Source organism: Ranitomeya imitator, chromosome 9 (assembly GCF_032444005.1).
Source record: "Ranitomeya imitator isolate aRanImi1 chromosome 9, aRanImi1.pri, whole genome shotgun sequence".
Lineage (NCBI taxonomy): Eukaryota > Metazoa > Chordata > Amphibia > Anura > Dendrobatidae > Ranitomeya > Ranitomeya imitator.
In genome coordinates, this window is record NC_091290.1 from 104,909,356 (window position 1) to 104,935,040 (window position 25,685).

Consider the following 25,685-nt stretch of genomic DNA (forward strand, 5'->3'; position numbering starts at 1 on the left):
GGGAGAGAATAACATGGAGGACAGACTGTGAAAGAGAGAATAACATGGAGGACAGTCTGTGAGGGAGAAAATAACATGAAGGACAGTGTGTGTTTGAGAGAATAACATGGAGGATAGTCTGTGAGGGAGAGAATAACATGGACAGTCTGTGAGGGAGAGAATAACATGGAGGACAGTTTGTGAGGGAGAGAATACCATGGAGGATAGTCTGTGAAGGAGAGAATAGCACGGAGGACATTGTGTGAGGGAGAGAATAACATGGAGAACAGTCTGTGAGGGAGAGATTACCATGGAGGACAGTCTGTGAGGGAGAGAATAACACGGTGGACAGTCTGTAAGGGAGAGAATAACATGGAGGACAGTCTGTGAGGGAGAAAATAACATGGAGGACAGTCCATAAGGGAGAGATTACCATGGAGGACAGTCCGTGAGGGAGAGAATAACATGGAGGACAGTCTGTGAGGGAGAGAATAACATGAAGGACAGTCTGTGAGGGCGAGAATAAAATAGAGGACATTTTGTGAGGGAGAGAATACCATGGAGGACAGTCTGTGAGGGAGAACATAACATGGAGGACAGTCTGTGAGGGAGAGAATACCATGGAGGACAGTCTGTGAGGGAGAAAATAACATGGAGGACAGTCTGTGAGGGAGAGAATAACATGGAGGACAGACTGTGAAAGAGAGAATAACATGGAGGACAGTCTGTGAGGGAGAAAATAACATGAAGGACAGTGTGTGTTTGAGAGAATAACATGGAGGATAGTCTGTGAGGGAGAGAATAACATGGACAGTCTGTGAGGGAGAGAATAACATGGAGGACAGTTTGTGAGGGAGAGAATACCATGGAGGATAGTCTGTGAAGGAGAGAATAGCACGGAGGACATTGTGTGAGGGAGAGAATAACATGGAGAACAGTCTGTGAGGGAGAAAATAACATGGAGGACAGTGTGTATTTGAGAGAATAACATGGAGGACAGTCTGTGAGGGAGAGAATAACATGGAGAACAGTCTGTGAGGGAGAGAATAACATGGAGGACAGTCAGTGAGGGAGAGAATAACATGGAGGACAATCTGTGTGGGAGAGAATAACATGGAGGACAGTGTGTGAGGGAGAGAATGACATGGAGGACAGTCTGTGAGGGAGAGAATAACATGGAGGATAGTCTGTGAGGGAGAGAATAACATGGAGGACAGTCTGTGAGGGAGAGAATAACATGGAGGACAGTCTGTGAGGGAGAGAATAACATTAAGGACAGTCTGTGAGGGAAAGAATAACATGGACAGTCTGTGAGGGAGAGAATAACATAGAGGACAGTTTGTGAGGGAGAGAATACCATGGAGGACAGTCTGTGAGGGAGAGAATAACATGGAGGACAGTCTGTAAGGGAGAGAATAACATGGAGGACAGTCTGTGAGGGAGAAAATAACATGGAGGACAGTCCGTACGGGAGAGATTACCATGGAGGACAGTCCGTGAGGGAGAGAATAACATGGAGGACAGTCTGTGAGGGAGAGAATAACATGAAGGAGAGTCTGTTAGGGAGAGAATAAAATAGAGGACAATTTGTGAGGGAGAGAACACCATGGAGGACAGTCTGTGAGGGAGAGAATAACATGGAGGACAGTCTGTGAGGGAGAGAATAACATGGAGGACAGTCTGTGAGGGAGAAAATAACATGGAGGACAGTGTGTGTTTGAGAGAATAACATGGAGGATATTCTGTGAGGGAGAGAATAACATGGACAGTCTGTGAGGGAGAGAATAACATGGAGGACAGTTTGTGAGGGAGAGAATACCATGGAGGACAGTTTGTGAGGGAGAGAATAGCACGGAGGACAGTCTGTGAGGGAGAGAATAACATGAAGGACAGTCTGTGAGGGAGAAAATAACATGGAGGACAGTCCGTAAGGGAGAGATTACCATGGAGGACAGTCCGTGAGGGAGAGAATAACATGGAGGACAGTCTGTGATGGAGAGAATAACATGAAGGACAGTCTGTGAGGGCGAGAATAAAATAGAGGACAATTTGTGAGGGAGAGAATACCATGGAGGACAGTCTGTGAGGGAGAAAATAACATGGAGGACAGTCTGTGAGGGAGAGAATACCATGGAGGACAGTCTGTGAGGGAGAAAATAACATGGAGGACAGTCTGTGAGGGAGAGAATAACATGGAGGACAGAATGTGAAAGAGAGAATAACATGGAGGACAGTCTGTGAGGGAGAAAATAACATGAAGGACAGTGTGTGTTTGAGAGAATAACATGGAGGATATTCTGTGAGGGAGAGAATAACATGGACAGTCTGTGAGGGAGAGAATAACATGGAGGACAGTTTGTGAGGGAGAGAATACCATGGAGGACAGTCTGTGAGGGAGAGAATAGCACGGAGGACAGTCTGTGAGGGAGAAAATAACATGGAGGACAGTCTGTGAGGGAGAGAATAACATGGAGGACAGACTGTGAAAGAGAGAATAACATGGAGGACAGTCTGTGAGGGAGAAAATAACATGAAGGACAGTGTGTGTTTGAGAGAATAATATGGAGGATATTCTGTGAGGGAGAGAATAACATGGACAGTCTGTGAGGGAGAGAATAACATAGAGGACAGTTTGTGAGGGAGAGAATACCATGGAGGACAGTCTGTGAGGGAGAGAATAGCACGGAGGACAGTCTGTGAGGGAGAGAATAACATGAAGGACAGTCTGTGAGGGAGAAAATAACATGGAGGACAGTCCGTAAGGGAGCGATTACCATGGGGGACAGTCCGTGAGGGAGAGAATAATATGGAGGACAGTCTGTGAGGGAGAGAATAACATGGAGGACAGTCTGTGAGAGAGAGAATAACATGGAGGACAGTCTGTGAGGGAGAAAATAACATGGAGGACAGTGTGTGTTTGAGAGAATAACATGGAGGATATTCTGTGAGGGAGAGAATAACATGGACAGTCTGTGAGGGAGAGAATAACATGGAGGACAGTTTGTGAGGGAGAGAATACCATGGAGGACAGTCTGTGAGGGAGAGAATAGCACGGAGGACAGTCTGTGAGGGAGAGAATAACATGGAGGACAGTCTGTGAGGGGGAAAATTACATGGAGGACAGTCCGTAAGGGAGCGATTACCATGGAGGACAGTCCGTGAGGGAGAGAATAACATGAAGGACATTCTGTGAGAGAGAGAATAACATGAAGGACATTCTGTGAATGAGAGAATAACATGGAGGACAGTCTGTGAGGGAGAAAATAACATGGAGGACAGTCCATAAGGGAGAGATTACCATGGAGGACAGTCCGTGAGGGAGAGAATAACATGGAGGACAGTCTGTGAGGGAGAGAATAACATGAAGGACAGTCTGTGAGGGCGAGAATAAAATAGAGGACAATTTGTGAGGGAGAGAATACCATGGAGGACAGTCTGTGAGGGAGAAAATAACATGGAGGACAGTCTGTGAGGGAGAGAATACCATGGAGGACAGTCTGTGAGGGAGAAAATAACATGGAGGACAGTCTGTGAGGGAGAGAATAACATGGAGGACAGACTGTGAAAGAGAGAATAACATGGAGGACAGTCTGTGAGGGAGAAAATAACATGAAGGACAGTGTGTGTTTGAGAGAATAACATGGAGGATAGTCTGTCAGGGAGAGAATAACATGGACAGTCTGTGAGGGAGAGAATAACATGGAGGACAGTTTGTGAGGGAGAGAATACCATGGAGGATAGTCTGTGAAGGAGAGAATAGCACGGAGGACATTGTGTGAGGGAGAGAATAACATGGAGAACAGTCTGTGAGGGAGAAAATAACATGGAGGACAGTGTGTATTTGAGAGAATAACATGGAGGATAGTCTGTCAGGGAGAGAATAACATGGACAGTCTGTGAGGGAGAGAATAACATGGAGGACAGTTTGTGAGGGAGAGAATACCATGGAGGACAGTCTGTGAGGGAGAGAATAGCACGGAGGACAGTCTGTGAGGGAGAGAATAACATGGAGAACAATCTGTGAGGGAGAGAATAACATGGAGGACAGTCAGTGAGGGAGAGAATAACATGGAGGACAATCTGTGCGGGAGAGAATAACATGGAGGACAGTGTGTGAGGGAAAGAATAACATGGAGGACAGTCTGTGAGGGAGAGAATAACATGGAGGATAGTCTGTGAGGGAGAGAATAACATGGAGGACAGTCTGTGAGGGAGAGAATAACATGGAGGACAGTCTGTGAGGAAGAGAATAACATTAAGGACAGTCTGTGAGGGAGAGAATAACATGGACAGTCTGTGAGGAGAGAATAACATAGAGGACAGTTTGTGAGGGAGAGAATACCATGGAGGACAGTCTGTGAGGGAGAGAATAACATGGAGGACAGTCTGTAAGGGAGAGAAGAACATGGAGGACAGTCTGTGAGGGAGAAAATAACATGGAGGACAGTCCGTACGGGAGAGATTACCATGGAGGACAGTCCGTGAGGGAGAGAATAACATGGAGGACAGTCTGTGAGGGAGAGAATAACATGAAGGAGAGTCTGTTAGGGAGAGAATAAAATAGAGGACAATTTGTGAGGGAGAGAACACCATGGAGGACAGTCTGTGAGGGAGAGAATAACATGGAGGACAGTCTGTGAGGGAGAGAATAACATGGAGCACAGTCTGTGAGGGAGAAAATAACATGGAGGACAGTGTGTGTTTGAGAGAATAACATGGAGGATATTCTGTGAGGGAGAGAATAACATGGACAGTCTGTGAGGGAGAGAATAACATGGAGGACAGTTTGTGAGGGAGAGAATACCATGGAGGACAGTTTGTGAGGGAGAGAATAGCACGGAGGACAGTCTGTGAGGGAGAGAATAACATGGAGGACAGTCTGTGAGGGAGAAAATAACATGGAGGACAGTCCGTAAGGGAGCGATTACCATGGAGGACAGTCCGTGAGGGAGAGAATAATATGTAGGACAGTCTGTGAGGGAGAGAATAACATGGAGGACAGTCTGTGAGAGAGAGAATAACATGGAGGACAGTCTGTGAGGGAGAAAATAACATATAGGACAGTGTGTGTTTGAGAGAATAACATGGAGGATATTCTGTGAGGGAGAGAATAACATGGACAGTCTGTGAGGGAGAGAATAACATGGAGGACAGTTTGTGAGGGAGAGAATACCATGGAGGACAGTCTGTGAGGGAGAGAATAGCACGGAGGACAGTCTGTGAGGGAGAGAATAACATGGAGGACAGTCTGTGAGGGAGAAAATTACATGGAGGACAGTCCGTAAGAGAGCGATTACCATGGAGGACAGTCCGTGAGGGAGAGAATAACATGAAGGACTTTCTGTGAGAGAGAGAATAACATGAAGGACATTCTGTGAATGAGAGAATAACATGGAGGACAGTCTGTGAGGGAGAGAATAGCATGGAGGACAGTCTGTGAGAGAGAGAATAACATGAAGGACATTCTGTGAATGAGAGAATAACATGGAGGACAGTGTGTGAGGGAGAGAATAACATGGAGGACAGTCTTTGAGGCAGAGAATGACATGGAGGACAGTCTGTGATGGAGAGAATAACATGGAGGACAGTCTGTGAGGGAGAGAATAACATTAAGGACAGTCTGTGAGGGAGAGAATAACATGGACAGTCTGTTAGGGAGAGAATAACATGGAGGACAGTTAGTGAGGGAGAGAATACCATGGAGGAAAGTCTGTGAGGGAGAGAATAACATGGAGGACAGTCTGTGAGGGAGAGAATAACATGGAGGATAGTCCATGAGGGAGAGAATAACATGGAGGACAGTCTGTGAGGGAGAGAATAACATGGAGGACAGTCTGTGAGGGAGAGAATAACATGGAGGACAGTGTGTGAGGGAGAGAATAACATGGAGGACAGTCTTTGAGGGAGAGAATGACATGGAGGACAGTCTGTGATGGAGAGAATAATATGGAGGACAGTCTGTGAGGGAGAGAATAACATTAAGGACAGTCTGTGAGGGAGAGAATAACATGGACAGTCTGTGAGGGAGAGAATAACATGGAGGACAGTTTGTGAGGGAGAGAATACCATGGAGGACAGTCTGTGAGGGAGAGAATAACACGGAGGACAGTCTGTGAGGGAGAGAATAACATGGAGGACAGTCTGTGAGGGAGAAAATAACATGGAGGACAGTGTGTGTTTGAGAGAAAAACATGGAGGGTAGTCTGTGAGGAAGAGAATAACATGGACAGTCTGTGAGGGAGAGAATAACATGGAGGACAGTTTGTGAGGGAGAGAATACCACGGAGTACAGTCTGTGAGGGAGAGAATAGCACGGAGGACAGTCTGTGAGGGAGAAAATAACATGGAGGACAGTCCGTAAGGGAGCGATTACCATGGAGGACAGTCCGTGAGGGAGAGAATAATATGGAGGACAGTCTGTGAGGGAGAGAATAGCATGGAGGACAGTCTGTGAGAGAGAGAATAACATGAAGGACATTCTGTGAATGAGAGAATAACATGGAGGACAGTGTGTGAGGGAGAGAATAACATGGAGGACAGTCTTTGAGGCAGAGAATGACATGGAGGACAGTCTGTGATGGAGAGAATAACATGGAGGACAGTCTGTGAGGGAGAGAATAACATTAAGGACAGTCTGTGAGGGAGAGAATAACATGGACAGTCTGTGAGGGAGAGAATAACATGGAGGACAGTTAGTGAGGGAGAGAATACCATGGAGGAAAGTCTGTGAGGGAGTGTTATGATTAGGTAATTCAGTACCACAATGGACATAGAAGTCAGAGCACATACAGTGACCTGACAATAACCCAAAAACATAGAACGAGCTCTGAGACGTAGTAACTCTGCTGACCGCAATCCCTAATCCTCTCCAACCACACTAAAGGCAGCCGTGGATTGCGCCTAACGCTCCCTATGCAACTCGGCACAGCCTGAGAAACTAGCTAGCCTGAAGATAGAAAATAAGCCTACCTTGCCTCAGAGAAATACCCCAAAGGAAAAGGCAGCCCCCCACATATAATGACTGTGAGTAAGATGAAAAGACAAACGTAGAGATGAAATAGATTTAGCAAAGTGAGGCCCGACTTTCTGAACAGAGCGAGGATAGGAAAGGTAACTTTGCGGTCAACACAAAACCCTACAAACAACCACGCAAAGGGGGCAAAAAGACCCTCCGTACCGTCTAACGGCACGGAGGTACACCCTCTTCGTCCCAGAGCTACCAGCAAGCAAGAAAAAACAAGTATGCCAGCTGGACAGAAAAAACAGCAAACAAAATAACAAAAGCGGAACTTAGCTATGCAGAGCAGCAGGCCACAGGAACGATCCAGGAGGAAACAAGTCCAATACTAGAACATTGCCTGGAAGCCAGGATCAGAGCACCAGGTGGAGTTAAATAGAGCAGCACCTAACGACTTCACCACATCACCTGAGGAAGGAAACTCAGAAGCCGCAGTACCACTCTCCTCCACCATTGGAAGCTCACAGACAGAATCAGCCGAAGTACCACTTGTGACCACAGGAAGGAGCTCTGCCACAGAATTCACAACAGGGAGAGAATAACATGGAGGACAGTCTGTGAGGGAGAGAATAACATGGAGGATAGTCCGTGAGGGAGAGAATAACATGGAGGACAGTCTGTGAGGGAGAGAATAACATGGAGGACAGTCTGTGAGGGAGAGAATAACATGGAGGACAGTGTGTGAGGGAGAGAATAACATGGAGGACAGTCTGTGATGGAGAGAATAACATGGAGGACAGTCTGTGAGGGAGAGAATAACATTAAGGACAGTCTGTGAGGGAGAGAATAACATGGACAGTCTGTGAGGGAGAGAATTACATGGAGGACAGTTTGTGAGGGAGAGAATACCATGGAGGACAGTCTGTGAGGGAGAGAATAACACGGAGGACAGTCTGTGAGGGAGAGAATAACATGGAGGACAGTCTGTGAGGGAGAAAATAACATGGAGGACAGTCCGTGAGGGAGAGAATAACATGGAGGACAGTTCGTGAAGGAGAGAATAACATGGAGGACAGTCTGTGAGGGAGAGAATAACATGGAGCACAGTCTGTCAGGGAGAGAATAACATGAAGGACAGTCTGTGAGGGAGAGAATAACATGGAGGACAGTTTTTGAGGGAGAGAATACCATGGAGGACAGTCTGTGAAGGAGAGAATAACATGAAGGACAGTCTGTGAGGGAGAGAATAACATGGAGGACAGTCTGTGAGGGAGAAAATAACATGGAGGATAGTCTGTGAGGGAGAGAATAACATGGAGGACAGTCTGTGAGGGAGAGAATAACATGGAGGACAGTCTCTGAGGGAGAAAATAACATGGAGGACAGTGTGTGTTTGAGAGAATAACATGGAGGACAGTCTGTGAGGGAGAGAATAACATGGAGAACAGTCTGTGAGGGAGAAAATAACATGGAGGACAGTCTGTGAGAGAGAGAATAACATGAAGGATAGTCTGTGAGGGAGAGAATAACATGGAGGACAGTGTGTGATGGAGAGAATAACATGGAGGACAGTCTGTGACAGAGAGAATAACATGAAGGACTGTCTGTGAGGGAGAGAATACCATGGAGGACAGTGTGTGAGGGAGAGAATTACATGTGGACAGTCTGTGAGGGAGAGAATAACATGGAGGACAGTCTGTGAGGGAGAAAATAACATCGAGGATTGTCCGTGAGGGAGAGAATAACATGGAGAACAGTCTGTGAGGGAGAAAATAACATGGAGGACAGTGTGTGTTTGAGAGAATGACATGGAGGACAGTCTGTGAGGGAGAAAATAACATGGAGGACAGGGTGTGTTTGAGAGAATAACATGGAGGACAGTCTGTGAGGGAGAGAATAACATGGAGGACAGTCTGTGAGGGAAAGGATAGCATGGAGGACTGTCGGTGAGGGAAAGAATAACATGGAGGACAGTCTGTGAGGGAGAAAATAACATGGAGGACAGTGTGTGCTTGAGAGAGTAACATGGAGGACAGTCTGTGAGGGAGAGAATAACATGAAGGATAGTCTGGGAGGGAGAGAATTACATGGAGGACAGTGTGTGATGGAGATAATAACATGGAGGATAGTCTGTGAAGGAGAGAATAACATGAAGGATCGTCTGTGAGGGAGAGAATAACATGGAGGACAGTGTGTGATGGAGAGAATAACATGGAGGACAGTCTGAGAGGGAGAGAATAGCATAAAGGACTCTCTGTGAGGGAGAGAATACCATGGAGGACAGTGTGTGAGGGAGAGAATTACATGTGGACAGTCTGTGAGGGAGAGAATAACATGGAGGACAGTCTGTGAGGGAGAAAATAACATGGAGGACATTCCGTGAAGGAGAGAATAACATGGAGAACAGTTGGTGAGGGAGAAAATAACATGGAGGACAGTGTGTGTTTGAGAGAATAACATGGAGGACAGTCTGTGAGGGAGAGAATAACATGGAGAACTGTTATGATACGGTGGTCTAGGAGCAACATGGAACGAGCTCTGAAGGACGTGATAACTGTACTGACCGCAGTCCCTAAGCTCAACACAACACTAGAAGTAGCCGTGGAATGCTCCTAACTCTCCCTAGGCATCTCGTCACAGCCTAAGATCTAACTACCCCTAAAGATAGAAGCAGGAAAGCTATCTTGCCTCAGAGAAAATCCCCAAAGGATAGATTAGCCCCCCACAAATAATGACTGTGAGTGGAGAGGGAAAAGACATACACAGAATGAAACCAGGATGAGCACAGGAGGCCAGTCTAGCTAAATAGATAGGACAGGATGGAATACTGTGCGGTCAGTATAAAACACTACAAAAATCCACGCAGAGTTTACAAAAAAAAACTCCACACCTGACTAAAGGTGTGGAGCGCAAATCTGCCTCCCAGAGCTTCCAGCAAGACAGAATCAATACACACTGATAAGCTGGATAAACATAGAAAGCACAGAATGGATAAGTCCACAATTTATGGACAGAAAAGAGCAAGCAAAAACTTAGCTTAGCTGAACTGGTCAGTATAACAGGGAACTCCAAAGAGATGTGAATCCAACCAGGAACCATTTACAAGTGGCACTGGCTGAAGACAGAGCCAGACCTAAATAGCCGAGCAGAAAAGAAGATAAGTGGAGGCAGCTGATGACAGCTAACTCCAAGGAGCAGCCATACCACTAGAAACCACAAGAGGGAGCCCAAGAGCAGAACTCACAAAAGTGCCACTTACAACCACCGGAGGGAGCCCAAGAGCGGAATTCACAACAGAGAACAATCTGTGAGGGAGAGAATAACATGGAGGACAGTCTGTGAGGGAGAGAATAACATGGAGGACAATCTGTGAGGGAGAGAATAACATGGAGGACAGTGTGAGGGAGAGAATAACATGGAGGACAGTCTGTGAGGGAGAGAATAACATGGAGGACAGTCTGTGAGGGAGAGAATACCATGGAGGACAGTCTGTGAGGGAGAGAATAACACAGAGGACAGTCTGTAAGGGAGAGAATAACATGGAGGACAGTCTGTGAGGGAGAAAATAACATGGAGGACAGTCCATAAGGGAGAGATTACCATGGAGGACAGTCCGTGAGGGAGAGAATAACATGGAGGTCAGTCTGTGAGGGAGAGAATAACATGAAGGACAGTCTGTGAGGGTGAGAATAAAATAGAGGACAATTTGTGAGGGAGAGAATACCATGGAGGACAGTCTGTGAGGGAGAAAATAACATGGAGGACAGTCTGTGAGGGAGAGAATACCATGGAGGACAGTCTGTGAGGGAGAAAATAACATGGAGGACAGTGTGTGAGGGAGAGAATAACATGGAGGACAGACTGTGAAAGAGAGAATAACATGGAGGACAGTCTGTGAGGGAGAAAATAACATGAAGGACAGTGTGTGTTTGAGAGAATAACATGGAGGATAGTCTGTGAGGGAGAGAATAACATGGACAGTCTGTGAGGGAGAGAATAACATGGAGGACAGTTTGTGAGGGAGAGAATACCATGGAGGACAGTCTGTGAAGGAGATAATAGCACGGAGGACATTGTGTGAGGGAGAGAATAACATGGAGAACAGTCTGTGAGGGAGAAAATAACATGGAGTACAGTGTGTATTTGAGAGAATAACATGGAGGACAGTATGTGAGGGAGAGAATAACATGGAGAACAGTCTGTGAGGGAGAGAATAACACGGAGGACAGTCTGTGAGGGAGAGAATATCATGGAGGACAATCTGTGAGGGAGAGAATGACATGGAGGACAGTGTGTGAGGGAGAGAATAACATGGAGGATAGTCTGTGAGGGAGAGAATAACATGGAGGACAGTCTGTGAGGGAGAGAATAACATGGAGGACAGTCTGTGAGGGAGAGAATAACATTAAGGACAGTCTGTGAGGGAGAGAATAACATGGACAGTCTGTGAGGGAGAGAATAACATAGAGGACAGTTTGTGAGGGAGAGAATAACATGGAGGACAGTCTGTGAGGGGGAGAATAACATGGAGGACAGTCTGTAAGGGAGAGAATAACATGGAGGACAGTCTGTGAGGGAGAAAATAACATGGAGGACAGTCCGTGAGGGAGAGAATAACATGGAGGACAGTCTGTGAGGGAGAGAATAACATGGAGGACAGTCTGTGAGGGAGAAAATAACATGGAGGACAGTGTGTGTTTGAGAGAATAACATGGAGGATAGTCTGTGAGGGAGAGAATAACATGGACAGTCTGTGAGGAAGAGAATAACATGGAGGACAGTTTGTGAGGGAGAGAATACCATGGAGGACAGTCTGTGAGGGAGAGAATAGCACGGAGGACAGTCTGTGAGGGAGAGAATAACATGGAGGACAGTCTGTGAGGGAGAAAATAACATGGAGGACAGTCCGTAAGAGAGCGATTACCATGGAGGACAGTCCGTGAGGGAGAGAATAATATGGAGGACAGTCTGTGAGGGAGAGAATAACATGGAGGACAGTCTGTGAGAGAGAGAATAACATGGAGGACAGTCTGTGAGGGAGAAAATAACATGGAGGACAGTGTGTGTTTGAGAGAATAACATGGAGGATAGTCTGTGAGGCAGAGAATAACATGGACAGTCTGTGAGGGAGAGAATAACATGGAGGACAGTTTGTGAGGGAGAGAATACCATGGAGGACAGTCTGTGAGGGAGAGAATAGCACGGAGGACAGTCTGTGAGGGAGAGAATAACATGGAGGACAGTCTGTGAGGGAGAAAATAACATGGAGGACAGTCCGTAAGGGAGCGATTACCATGGAGGACAGTCCGTGAGGGAGAGAATAATATGGAGGACAGTCTGTGAGGGAGAGAATAGCATGGAGGACAGTCTGTGAGAGAGAGAATAACATGAAGGACATTCTGTGAATGAGAGAATAACATGGAGGACAGTGTGTGAGGGAGAGAATAACATGGAGGACAGTCTTTGAGGCAGAGAATGACATGGAGGACAGTCTGTGATGGAGAGAATAACATGGAGGACAGTCTGTGAGGGAGAGAATAACATTAAGGACAGTCTGTGTGGGAGAGAATAACATGGACAGTCTGTGAGGGAGAGAATAACATGGAGGACAGTTAGTGAGGGAGAGAATACCATGGAGGAAAGTCTGTGAGGGAGAGAATAACATGGAGGACAGTCTGTGAGGGAGAGAATAACATGGAGGACAGTCTGTGAGGGAGAGAATTAAATGAAGGACAGTGTGTGAGGGAGAGAATAACATGGAGGACAGTCTTTGAGGGATAGAATGACATGGAGGACAGTCTGTGATGGAGAGAATAACATGGAGGACAGTCTGTGAGGGAGAGAATAACATTAAGGACAGTCTGTGAGGGAGAGAATAACATGGACAGTCTGTGAGGGAGAGAATTACATGGAGGACAGTTTGTGAGGGAGAGAATACCATGGAGAACAGTCTGTGAGGGAGAGAATAACATGGAGGACAGTCTGTGAGGGAGAGAATAACATGGAGGACAGTCTGTGATGGAGAAAATAACATGGAGGACAGTCCGTGAGGGAGAGAATAACATGGAGGACAGTTCGTGAAGGAGAGAATAACATGGAGGACAGTCTGTGAGGGAGAGAATAACATGGAGCACAGTCTGTCAGGGAGAGAATAACATGAAGGACAGTCTGTGAGGGAGAGAATAACATGGAGGACAGTTTTTGAGGGAGAGAATACCATGGAGGACAGTCTGTGAAGGAGAGAATAACATGGAGGACAGTTTGTGAGGGAGAGAATAACATGGAGGACAGTCTGTGAGGGAGAAAATAACATGGAGGATAGTCTGTGAGGGAGAGAATTACATGGAGGACAGTCTCTGAGGGAGAAAATAACATGGAGGACAGTGTGTGTTTGAGAGAATAACATGGAGGACAGTCTCTGAGGGAGAGAATAACATGGCAAACAGTCTGTGAGTGAGAGAATAACATGGAGGACAGTCTTTGAGGGAGAGAATAACATGGAGAACAGTCAGTGAGAGAGAGAGAATAACATGGAGGACAGTCTGTGATGGAGAGAATAACATGGAGGACAGTCTGTGAGGGAGAGAATAACATTAAGGACAGTCTGTGAGGGAGAGAATAACATGGACAGTCTGTGAGGGAGAGAATAACATGGAGGACAGTTAGTGAGGGAGAGAATACCATGGAGGAAAGTCTGTGAGGGAGAGAATAACATGGAGGACAGTCTGTGAGTGAGAGAATAACATGGAGGGCAGTCTGTGAGGGAGAAAATAATTCGGAGGACAGTGTGTGTTTGAGAGAATAACATGGAGGACAGTCTGTGAGGGATTGAATAACAAGGAGGACAGTGTGTGACGAAGAGAATAACATGGAGGATAGTCTGTGAGGGAGAGAATAACATGGAGGACAGTATGTGAGGGAGAGAAAAACATGGAGGACAGTTTGCGAGGGAGAGAAAAACATGGAGGACAGTGTGCGAGGAAGATAAAAACATGGAGGACAGTGTGTAAGGGAGAAAATAAAGATTTTCCCCATTTTTAAGTTTATCATATGGTAAAATAAATGGTGTCTTTGAAAACTATAAGTCATCCTGTAGAAAACAAGCTGTCAAACAGCGATAGATAATAAAGTTTTGACTCTTAAAATAAAGACAGGCAAAAAACAATGGCAGTGTGTCCAATGGGTTAAAATATAAATGTAAGCACCAATGTGCTTGATGGTGGCCCGATTCTAACGCATTGGGTGTCTACTATATAATTGTCTAAGGGTCACTTTCGTCTGTCTGTCCTTCTGTCACGGTTATTCATTCGCTGATTGGTCTCGCCAGCTGCCTGTCATGGCTGCCGCGACCAATCAGCGACGGGCACAGTCCGGAAGAAAATGGCCGCTCCTTACTCCCCGCAGTTAGTGTCCCCGGCGATCTGCTCAATACGTCCCGCTCCCCGCAGTCAGTGTCCCCGGCGCTCCGCTCCATACTCCCCGCAGTCAGTGTCCCCTGCGCTCCGCTCCATATTCCCCGCAGTGTCCCCGGCGCTCTGCTCCATACTCCCGGCAGTCAGTGTCTCCGGTGCTCCGGTCCATACTCCCCGCAGTGTCCCTGGCGCTCCTCTCCATGCTCCCCGCAGTCACTGTCCCCGGCGCCCGCTCCATACTCCCCTCCGGTCACCGCTAACACAGGGTTAATGCCGGCGGTAACGGACCGCGGGTAACCCACTCCTTTACGGTCGCTATTAACCCAGTGTGTCCCCAACCTTTTACTATTGATGCTGCCTATGCGGCATCAATAGTAAAAAAAGTAATGTTAAAAATAGTAAAAAAACAAAAAACCTGCTATACTCACCCTCCGTTGTCCGCTCGCGCCTGCCGCCATCTTCCTTTCCCAGCGATGCATTGCGAAATTACCCAGAAGACCTAGCGGTCTCGCAAGACTGCTAAGTCATCTGGATAATTTCGCAAAGCATTCTGGGAATGGAAGATGGCGGCAGCCGCGCGCCCATCGGCACAGCGCCGTTGGATCTCAGGAGGCGGAGAGACGGGGCGCTGAGGAGCAGCGACCAGAATGGTGAGTATGTTACACTACAAGGGGCCCTCGGATCGTTAGGTGAGTATGTTTGTTTTTTATTTTTTAACCTGTGACATACGTGGCTGACCAATATACTACGTCGCTGGCCAATATACTACGTCACTGGGCAATATACTACGTGACTGGGCAATATACTACGTGACTGTGCAATATACTACGTCGCTGGCCAATATACTACGTCACTGGGCAATATACTACGTGGCTCTGTGCTGTATACTACATCGCTGTGCAATATACTACGTGGCTCTGTGCTGTATACTACGTCACTGGGCAATATACTACGTCACTGGGCAATATACTACGTCACTGGGCAATATACTACGTAACTGGGCAATATACTACGTGGCTCTGTGCTGTATACCACATCGCTGTGCAATATACTATGTGGCTCTGCTGTATACTACGTGACTGGGCAATATACTACGTGGCTCTGTGCTGTATACTACGTCACTGGGCAATATACTACGTGGCTGGACAATATACTACGTGGCTGGACAATATACTACGTGGCTGGGTTATATACTATGTGGCTGGGCAATATACTACGTCACTGGGCAATATACTACGTCGCTGGGCAATATACTACGTGGGCTGTGCAATATACTACGTGACTGGGCAATATACTACGTCACTGGGCAATATACTACGTCACTGGGCAATATACTACATGGCTGGACAATATCCTACGTGGCTGGACAATATACTACGTGGCTGGGTTATATACTATGTGGCTGGGCAATATACTACGTCACTGGGCAATATACTACGTCGCTGGGCAATATACTATGTGGCTCTGTGCTGTATACTACGTCGCTGTGCAATATACTACGTGACTCTGTGCTGTATACTACGTCGCTGGGCAATATACTACGTGGCTCTGTGCTGTATACTATGTCGCTGTGCAATATAGTATGTGGCTCTGTGCTGTAAACTACGTCACTGGGCGATATACTACGTCAAAGGGCAATATACTACGTGGCAGGAATAATATACTACGTGGCTGGGCAATATACTACGTTGGCTGTGCAATATACTACATCGCTGGGCAATATAGTACGTGGCTGGGCAATATATTACGTGGGCTGGGCAATATACTACGTCACTCGGCAATATGCTATGTGGCTGGACAATATACTACGTGGCTGTGCTGTATACTATGTCGCTGGGCAATATACTACATCACTGGGCAATATACTATGTCGCTGGGCAATATACTACATCACTGGGCGATATACTACGTCACTGGGCAATATACTACGTGGTTGGACAATATACTACGTGGCTGGGCAATATACTACGTGGCTGGGCAATATACTATGTGGCTGGGCAATATACTACGTGACTGGGCAATATATTAGGTCACTGGGCAATATACTACGTCGCTGGGCAATATAGTACGTGGCTGGGCAATATATTACGTGGGCTGGGCAATATACTACGTCACTGGGCAATATACTACGTGGCTGTGCTGTATACCACGTCGCTGGGCAATATACTACGTCACTGGGCAATATACTACGTCGCTGGGCAATATACTATGCCGCTGGGCAATATACTACGTGGCTCTGTGCTGTATACTACGTCGCTGTGCAATATACTACGTGGCTCTGTGCTGTATACTACGTCACTGTGCAATATACTACGTGACTCTGTGCTGTATACTATGTCGCTGTGCAATATAGTATGTGGCTCTGTGCTGTATACTACGTCACTGGGCGATATACTATGTCACTGGGCAATATACTATGTGGCTGGACAATATACTACATGGCTGGGCAATATACTATGTGGCTGGGCAATATACTACGTGCCTGGGCTATATACTACGTGGCTGGGCAATATACTATGTGACTGGGCAATATACTACGTCACTGGGCAATATACTACGTCGCTGGGCAATATACTACATGGGCTGTGCAATATACTACGTCGCTGGGCAATATAGTACGTGGCTAGGCAATATATTACGTGGGCTGGGCAATATACTATGTCACTGGGCAATATACTATGTGGCTGGACAATATACTACGTGGCTGTGCTGTATACTACGTCGCTGGGCAATATACTACGTCACTGGGAAATATACTATGTCGCTGGGCAATATACTACATCACTGGGCAATATACTACGTGGCTCTGTGCTGTATACTACGTCGCTGTGCAATATACTACGTGGCTCTGTGCTGTATACTACATCGCTGTGCAATATACTATGTGGCTCTGTGCTGTATACTACATCACTGGGCAATATACTGCGTCACTGGGCAATATACTACATGGCTGGACAATATACTATGTGGCTGGGCAATATACTACGTCACTGGGCAATATACTACGTCGCTGGGCAATATACTACGTGGCTCTGTGCTGTATACTACGTCGCTGTGCAATATACTACGTGACTCTGTGCTGTATACTACGTCGCTGGGCAATATACTACGTGGCTCTGTGCTGTATACTATGTCGCTGTGCAATATAGTATGTGGCTCTGTGCTGTAAACTACGTCACTGGGCGATATACTACGTCAAAGGGCAATATACTACGTGGCAGGACAATATACTACGTGGCTGGGCAATATACTACTTTGGCTGTGCAATATACTACATCGCTGGGCAATATAGTACGTGGCTGGGCAATATATTACGTGGGCTGGGCAATATACTACGTCACTCGGCAATATGCTATGTGGCTGGACAATATACTACGTGGCTGTGCTGTATACTATGTCGCTGGGCAATATACTACATCACTGGGCAATATACTATGTCGCTGGGCAATATACTACGTCACTGGGCGATATACTACATCACTGGGCAATATACTACTTGGTTGGACAATATGCTACGTGGCTGGGCAATATGCTACGTGGCTGGGCAATATACTACGTGGCTGGGCAATATACTACGTGGCTGGGCAATATACTACGTGACTGGGCAATATATTAGGTCACTGGGCAATATACTACGTCGCTGGGCAATATAGTACGTGGCTGGGCAATATATTACGTGGGCTGGGCAATATACTACGTCACTGGGCAATATACTACGTGGCTGTGCTGTATACCACGTCGCTGGGCAATATACTACGTCACTGGGCAATATACTACGTCGCTGGGCAACATACTATGTCGCTGGGCAATATACTACGTGGCTCTGTGCTGTATACTACGTCGCTGTGCAATATACTACGTGGCTCTGTGCTGTATACTACGTCGCTGTGCAATATAGTACGTGACTCTGTGCTGTATACTATGTCGCTGTGCAATATAGTATGTGGCTCTGTGCTGTATACTACGTCACTGGGCGATATACTATGTCACTGGGCAATATACTATGTGGCTGGACAATATACTACATGGCTGGGCAATATACTATGTGGCTGGGCAATATACTACGTGCCTGGGCTATATACTACGTGGCTGGGCAATATACTATGTGACTGGGCAATATACTACGTCACTGGGCAATATACTACGTCGCTGGGCAATATACTACATGGGCTGTGCAATATACTACGTCGCTGGGCAATATAGTACGTGGCTAGGCAATATATTACGTGGGCTGGGCAATATACTATGTCACTGGGCAATATACTATGTGGCTGGACAATATACTACGTGGCTGTGCTGTATACTACGTCGCTGGGCAATATACTACGTCACTGGGAAATATACTATGTCGCTGGGCAATATACTACATCACTGGGCAATATACTACGTGGCTCTGTGCTGTATACTATGTCGCTGTGCAATATACTACGTGGCTCTGTGCTGTATACTACATCGCTGTGCAATATACTATGTGGCTCTGTGCTGTATACTACATCACTGGGCAATATACTACGTCACTGGGCAATATACTACGTGGCTGGACAATATACTACGTGGCTGGGCAATATACTATGTGACTGGGCAATATACTTCGTGGCTGGGCTATACACTACGTGGCTGGGCAATATACTACGTGACTGGGCAATATACTACGTCACTGGACAATATACTACGCCGCTGGGCAATATAGTACGTGGCTGGGCAATATATTACGTGGGCTGGGCAATATACTACGTCACTGGGCAATATACTACGTGGCTGGACAATATACTACGTGGCTGTGCTGTATACCACGTCGCTGGGCAATATACTACGTCACTGGGCAATATACTACGTCGCTGGGCAATATACTACGTCGCTGTGCAATATACTACGTGGCTCTATGCTGTATACTTCGTCGCTGTGCAATATACTATGTGGCTCTGTGCTGTATACTACATCACTGGGCAATATACTGCGTCACTGGGCAATATACTACATGGCTGGACAATATACTATGTGGCTGGGCAATATACTACGTGACTGGGCAATATACTACGTCACTGGGCAATATACTACGTGGCTGGGCAATATAGTACGTGGCTGGGCAATATATTACGTGGGCTGGGCAATATACTACGTCGCTCGGCAATATACTACGTTGCTGGGCAATATATTACGTGGACATGCATATTCTAGAATACCCGATGCGTTAGAATCGGGCCACCATCTACTCTACTATATAATCGTCTAATTCTGTCTGTCTGTAATGGAAATCCTGCATCGCTGATTGGTCGCACCCAGCTGGCCGCAACCAATCAGCGACAGGCGAAGTCCGGCCGCAAATTGGCACGGGATTTGAACCACACTTTGCTGATTGGTCGCGCCCGGCCGGCCGCGACCAGTCAGCGATATTGCGCGCGGGATTTAAACACCGCTTTGCTGATTGGTCGCGGACGGCCGGGCGCGACCAATCAGCGATATTGGCACGGGATTTAAACACCGCTTCACTGATTGGTCATGCCCGGCCAGCCACGACCAATCTGCGATATTGGCTCAAGATTTAAACCCCGCTGCGCTGATTGGTCGCAACCAATCAGCAATATTGGCGTGGGATTTAAAAACCGCTTCACTGATAATGTAAATATTTTACCTGGAAAATCATGTGTATTCATTGCATTATTCTTAAATCTTCATAAATAAACTACATACATATTCTAGAATACCCAATGCATTAGAATCGGGCCACCATCTAGTACATATATAATGGTCAGACATGCAAATACAATACTGGTAGGACAAAAGGTAAAAGCTGAACAAATAGTCTGTTACTAGTTAGACGAAAGACCTGGCATGCGGGGAAGGGGCTGCCACATGGGAGGCTTGTGGTCCCCTCTGTGTGTGACTTGCCCTCACACAATGTGTTGTTGCGACCTCCCAGAGAAAAAGCCATAGGGAATGCTGCACACAAGCATTTAACCCTCTGGGTCCATCCCTTCCTGTCCTCTGGGTTGAACCTAAATCCCCTCCTCTGGCGGCTTGGAGATCAATCTCCCAAAACCTAGAAAAGATCATTACTCCTTTCTGGGCGGTCCTAGAGCAGCGGTTCTGATACCATCAGATTTGACCGGGTTACTCATAGAGACTAAACACAATCTTGCTACCTAGGTGCTAGTTACTGTTCTATGTATCTCCCTTCCCGTGAGTGTTATAATGACTCGAGACCCAGACAGGCGCTTACTCTTGTCTAGGGTTCTCAGAAATATATACAATGTACAGCTAGGATGTATAGTATTTCCATAACTCCTTTATGAAATCCTAGATGTCTGAACAAAGGACTCAGGACACATGGCTTGGATCCACAGGGGATCTTCTTGTGGAAAGTTGCATACCAGCTAGCTGGGGAGGGGGGGTGAATTCTTTGTTTGAAGCTGGCCAGGTGCCATGCTACCACAGCACGTGCTGAAGGATTTTTTATAATTCTATGCCCAATAGTATGTAGATGATTGACATAGAATTATGTCTCTAATATTCTTCACACCAAGTATTAATTAGGGGTACCTTTATTGCTGCATATGCTGTTTATTCTGCTTCTTCTTTGAAATTACAACATGTAAGTTAAAAATCAATGTTTTATTGTTTTATTGTTGTATTACTTTGGACCACTAATAAAAAAAATCCTGAGGATATAACTTTGGGACATTTCCATTTATTTCTGAAGACATTGTACAGTCAACGAAAAAAATGAAGGGGTGCAATGGTGAGCAGGACTGTACATAGGTATCAATAAAGGAAAAATAATAACGATAAAAAATGCTATATAAATTTGTTTCTATATAAAAATATCATCATTGTATGGGCATAGATACCTGGCGATCATACTATAATCACCTGCATACATCTAGTATATCTCTTATTGTTCATTTTGTATATACATCTTCTATACTTGGTGCCTCTTATTATTGGGGTTCCCACAGTGACTCAGCCACCATTCTGTCTTTGTGTCTGTATGTTGCAATTTTTACATATCCCTTTTTAATATTTAAATGTTTTTCTTACATTTAAGTATAGCCAAAAAAATGTTTTTAAAGGTGGAGAACTGCACACACAGCACTTTGAACCTTTCTTCCATGATAAGGTATTTTGATGTGAAATTTTAATAGCTTTCTTCCTCCTTTTTTTCACTTGCATATCATTAACATGTCTATCCATCCTTTTAATGCCGGCATTTCACAACTTTTCCTTCTTGTTGAGTAAATATATTAAACAAATACATATATACATATATACAGTGGGGCAAAAAAGTATTTAGTCAGTCAGCAATAGTGCAGGTTCCACCACTTAAAAAGATGAGAGGCGTCTGTAATTTACATCATTGGTAGACCTCAACTATGGGAGAAAAACTGAGAAAAAAAAATCCAGAAAATCACATTGTCTGTTTTTTTAACATTTTATTTGCATATTATGGTGGAAAATAAGTATTTGGTCAGAAACAAAATTTCATCTCAATACTTTGTAATATATCCTTTGTTGGCAATGACAGAGGTCAAACGTTTTCTGTAAGTCTTCACAAGGTTGCCACACACTGTTGTTGGTATGTTGGCCCATTCCTCCATGCAGATCTCCTCTAGAGCAGTGATGTTTTTGGCTTTTCGCTTGGCAACACGGACTTTCAACTCCCTCCAAAGGTTTTCTATAGGGTTGAGATCTGGAGACTGGCTAGGCCACTCCAGGACCTTGAAATGCTTCTTACGAAGCCACTTCTTCGTTGCCCTGGCAGTGTGCTTTGGATCATTGTCATGTTGAAAGACCCAGCCACGTTTCATCTTCAATGCCCTTGCTGATGGAAGGAGGTTTGCACTCAAAATCTCACGATACATGGCCCCATTCATTCTTTCATGTACCCGGATCAGTCATCCTGGCCTCTTTGCAGAGAAACAGCCCCAAAGCATGATGTTTCCACCACCATGCTTTACAGTAGGTATGGTGTTTGATGGATGCAACTCAGTATTCTTTTTCCTCCAAACACGACAAGTTGTGTTTCTACCAAACAGTTCCAGTTTGGTTTCATCAGACCATAGGACATTCTCCCAAAACTCCTCTGGATCATCCAAATGCTCTCTAGCAAACTTCAGACGGGCCCAGACATGTACTGGCTTAAGCAGTGGGACACGTCTGGCACTGCAGGATCTGAGTCCATGGTGGCATAGTATGTTACTTATGGTAGGCCTTGTTACATTGGTCCCAGCTCTCTGCAGTTCATTCACTAGGTCCCCCCGCGTGGTTCTGGGATTTTTGCTCACCGTTCTTGCGATCATTCTGACCCCACGGGGTGGGATTATGTGTGGAGCCCCAGATCGAGGGAGATTATCAGTGGTCTTGTATGTCTTCCATTTTCTAATTATTGCTCCCACTGTTGATTTCTTCACTCCAAGCTGGTTGGCTATTGCAGATTCAGTCTTCCCAGCCTGGTGCAGGGCTACAATTTTGTTTCTGGTGTCCTTTGACAGCTCTTTGGTCTTCACCATAGTGGAGTTTGGAGTCAGACTGTTTGAGGATGTGCACAGGTGTCTTTTTATACTGATAACAAGTTTAAACAGGTGCCATTACTACAGGTAATGAGTGGAGGAAAGAGGAGACTCTTAAAGAAGAAGTTACAGGTCTGTGAGAGCCAGAAATCTTGATTGTTTGTTTCTGACCAAATACTTATTTTCCACCATAATATGCAAATAAAATGTTAAAAAAACAGACAATGTGATTTTCTGGATTTTTTTTTCTCAGTTTGTCTCCCATAGTTGAGGTCTACCTATGATGTAAATTACAGATGCCTCTCATCTTTTTAAGTGGTGGAACTTGCACTATTGCTGACTGACTAAATACTTTTTTGCCCCACTGTATATATATATGGGCCTTTATGGCAAAGTGGCAAGACGGAAGCCTCTCCTCAGTGCAAGACATATGAATGCCCGCATAGAGTTTGCTAAGAAACACATGAAGGACTCCCAGACTATGAGAAATAATATTCTTTGGTCTGATGAGATGAAGATAGCCCTTTTTGGTGATAATTCTAAGCGGTATGTGTGGAGAAAACCAGGCAATGCTCATCACCTGCCCAATACAATACCAACAGTGAAACATGGTGGTGGCAGCATCATGATATGGGGGTATTTTTCAGCTGCAGGGACAGGACAACTGGTTGCCATTGAAGGAAACATGAATGCGGCCAAGTACAGAGATATCCTGGATGAAATCCTCTTCCAGAGTGCTCTGGACCTCAGATTTGGCCGAAGTTCACCTTCCAACAAGACAGTGACCCTAAGCACACAGATAAAATAACAAAGGAGTGGCTTCAGAACAACTCTTTGACCATTCTTGACTGGCCCAGCCAGAGCCCCAACCTAAACCCAATTGAGCATCTCTGGAGAGACCTGAAAATGGCTGTCCCTCAACGTTCACCATCCAACCTGACGGAAACTGTAGAGGATCTGCAAGGAAGAATGGCAAAGGATCCCAAAATCCAGGGGTGAAAAACTTGTTGCATCATTCCCAAGAAGACTCATGGCTGTACTAGCTCAAAAGGGTGCTTCTACTCAATACTGAGCAAAGGGTCTTGAATACTTATGACCATGTGATATTTCAGTTTTTCTTTTTCAATAAATTTGAAAAATAGTATATTGCCCAGCTACGCACAGAGCCACGTAGTATACAGCACAGAGCCACGTAGTATACAGCACAGAGCCACGTAGTATACAGCACAGAGCCACGTAATATACAGCACAGAGCCACGTAGTATACAACACAGAGTCACGTAGTATACAGCACAGAGCCACGTAGTATACAGCACAGAGCCACGTAGTATACAGCACAGAGCCACGTAATATACAGCACAGAGCCACGTAGTATACAGCACAGAGCCACGTAGTATACAGCACAGAGCCACGTAGTATATTGCCCAGTCACGTAGTATACAGCACAGTCACGTAGTATACAGCACAGAGCCACGTAGTATATTGCCCAGTCACGTAGTATACAGCACAGTCACGTAGTATGCACCATATCCCTGTTAAAAAAAAAGAATTAAAATAAAAAATAGTTACATACTCACCTCCTGGAGCCTCCGGATCGAAGCGGCCGGTTCCTGATGCTTGGCGCGCGGTCCGGTCCCAAGAGTGCATTGCGGTCTCACGCGATGATGACGTAGCGGTCTCGCGAGACCGTATGTCATCATCTCGCGAGACCGCAATGCATGCAGCGGTCACCGGGGCGTCGCGCGGAGCGGAAAAGGCCAGTTCCTGATCCGGGGGGGCCACCGGAGGGTGAGTATGTAACTATTTTTTATTTTTGTATTATTTTTAACATTAGATATTTTTACTATTCATACTGCATAGGCAGCATGAATAGTAAAAAGGTGGTCACACAGGGTTAATAGCAGCGTTAACCGAGTGCGTTACACCGCGATCAACGCTGCCATTAACCCTGTGTGAGCGCTGACCGGAGGGGAGTATGCAGACGCCGGGCACTGACTGCGGGGAGGAAGGAGCGGCCATTTTTTTCTGGACTGTGGCCGTCACCGATTGGTTGCGGCAGCTATGACAGGCAGCTGCCGAGAACAATCAGCGAATGAATAACCGTGACAGAAAGAAAGAGGTACAGACGGAAGTGACCCTTAGACAATTATATAGTAGATATATATAATGGTTAGGAACTGTCGAAAACTAAAATTTCAAGGGTGGTTAGCCTCAATAGATAGCAGGATGGGAAGTAGAATAGGTGCACTGCTGATAGGACTGAATATAATATTATAAGCTTTAGACTATGTAAGGATTAATGTATTATTAACTATAAATGATAATATTATTAGAAGTTACTGCTGAGTACCATTATTAAAGAACAAGGCCTCCAGCTGGGTGGAGTCATATAAGTCATGTAAGAACAGGGGTAATCTGTTTGAATGGAGTATCTGCACTTGACTATTTCAGTCAGTCAAAAAGCCTTGATATAACGAGGCACTGCATTTGAGCGACCACCACTCCATAGAACCAGGAGAGGAGACTGTATAGCCATTGAGGGTTCCAGCAGAACTTCCAGAAAGCCTTAAAGGGGTTGTCCAGTCAAAACCAATAAGTCCAAGTGTATGGAGCGAGGCCTCCGTTCCCAGGCCTGAAACTGGCAAATTCCTGCAGTGCAAAGTACGCGCGTTGGGCGGATTCATAAGTCTGCAGTTTTTTCAGACAACCCCTTTAATTTCCTCTTATGCAGGTAACACTTAAATTCTGGGACCAAAGAAAATAACCATTGACTTGTAAGATAAAAGTATTACGCTAAAGTGATATCTTTCTCATATCAGAAACATTTCA

At 45.7% G+C, this 25,685-nt stretch overlaps 1 protein-coding gene across 1 annotated transcript in view; it reads right to left on the reverse strand.

The window, feature by feature from the left end:
- LOC138649799 (5-hydroxytryptamine receptor 3A-like) overlaps window positions 1-25,685 on the reverse strand; it is a 140,093-nt gene that overhangs the window by 72,473 nt on the left and 41,935 nt on the right. The gene's annotated exons all lie outside the window — the stretch shown is intronic.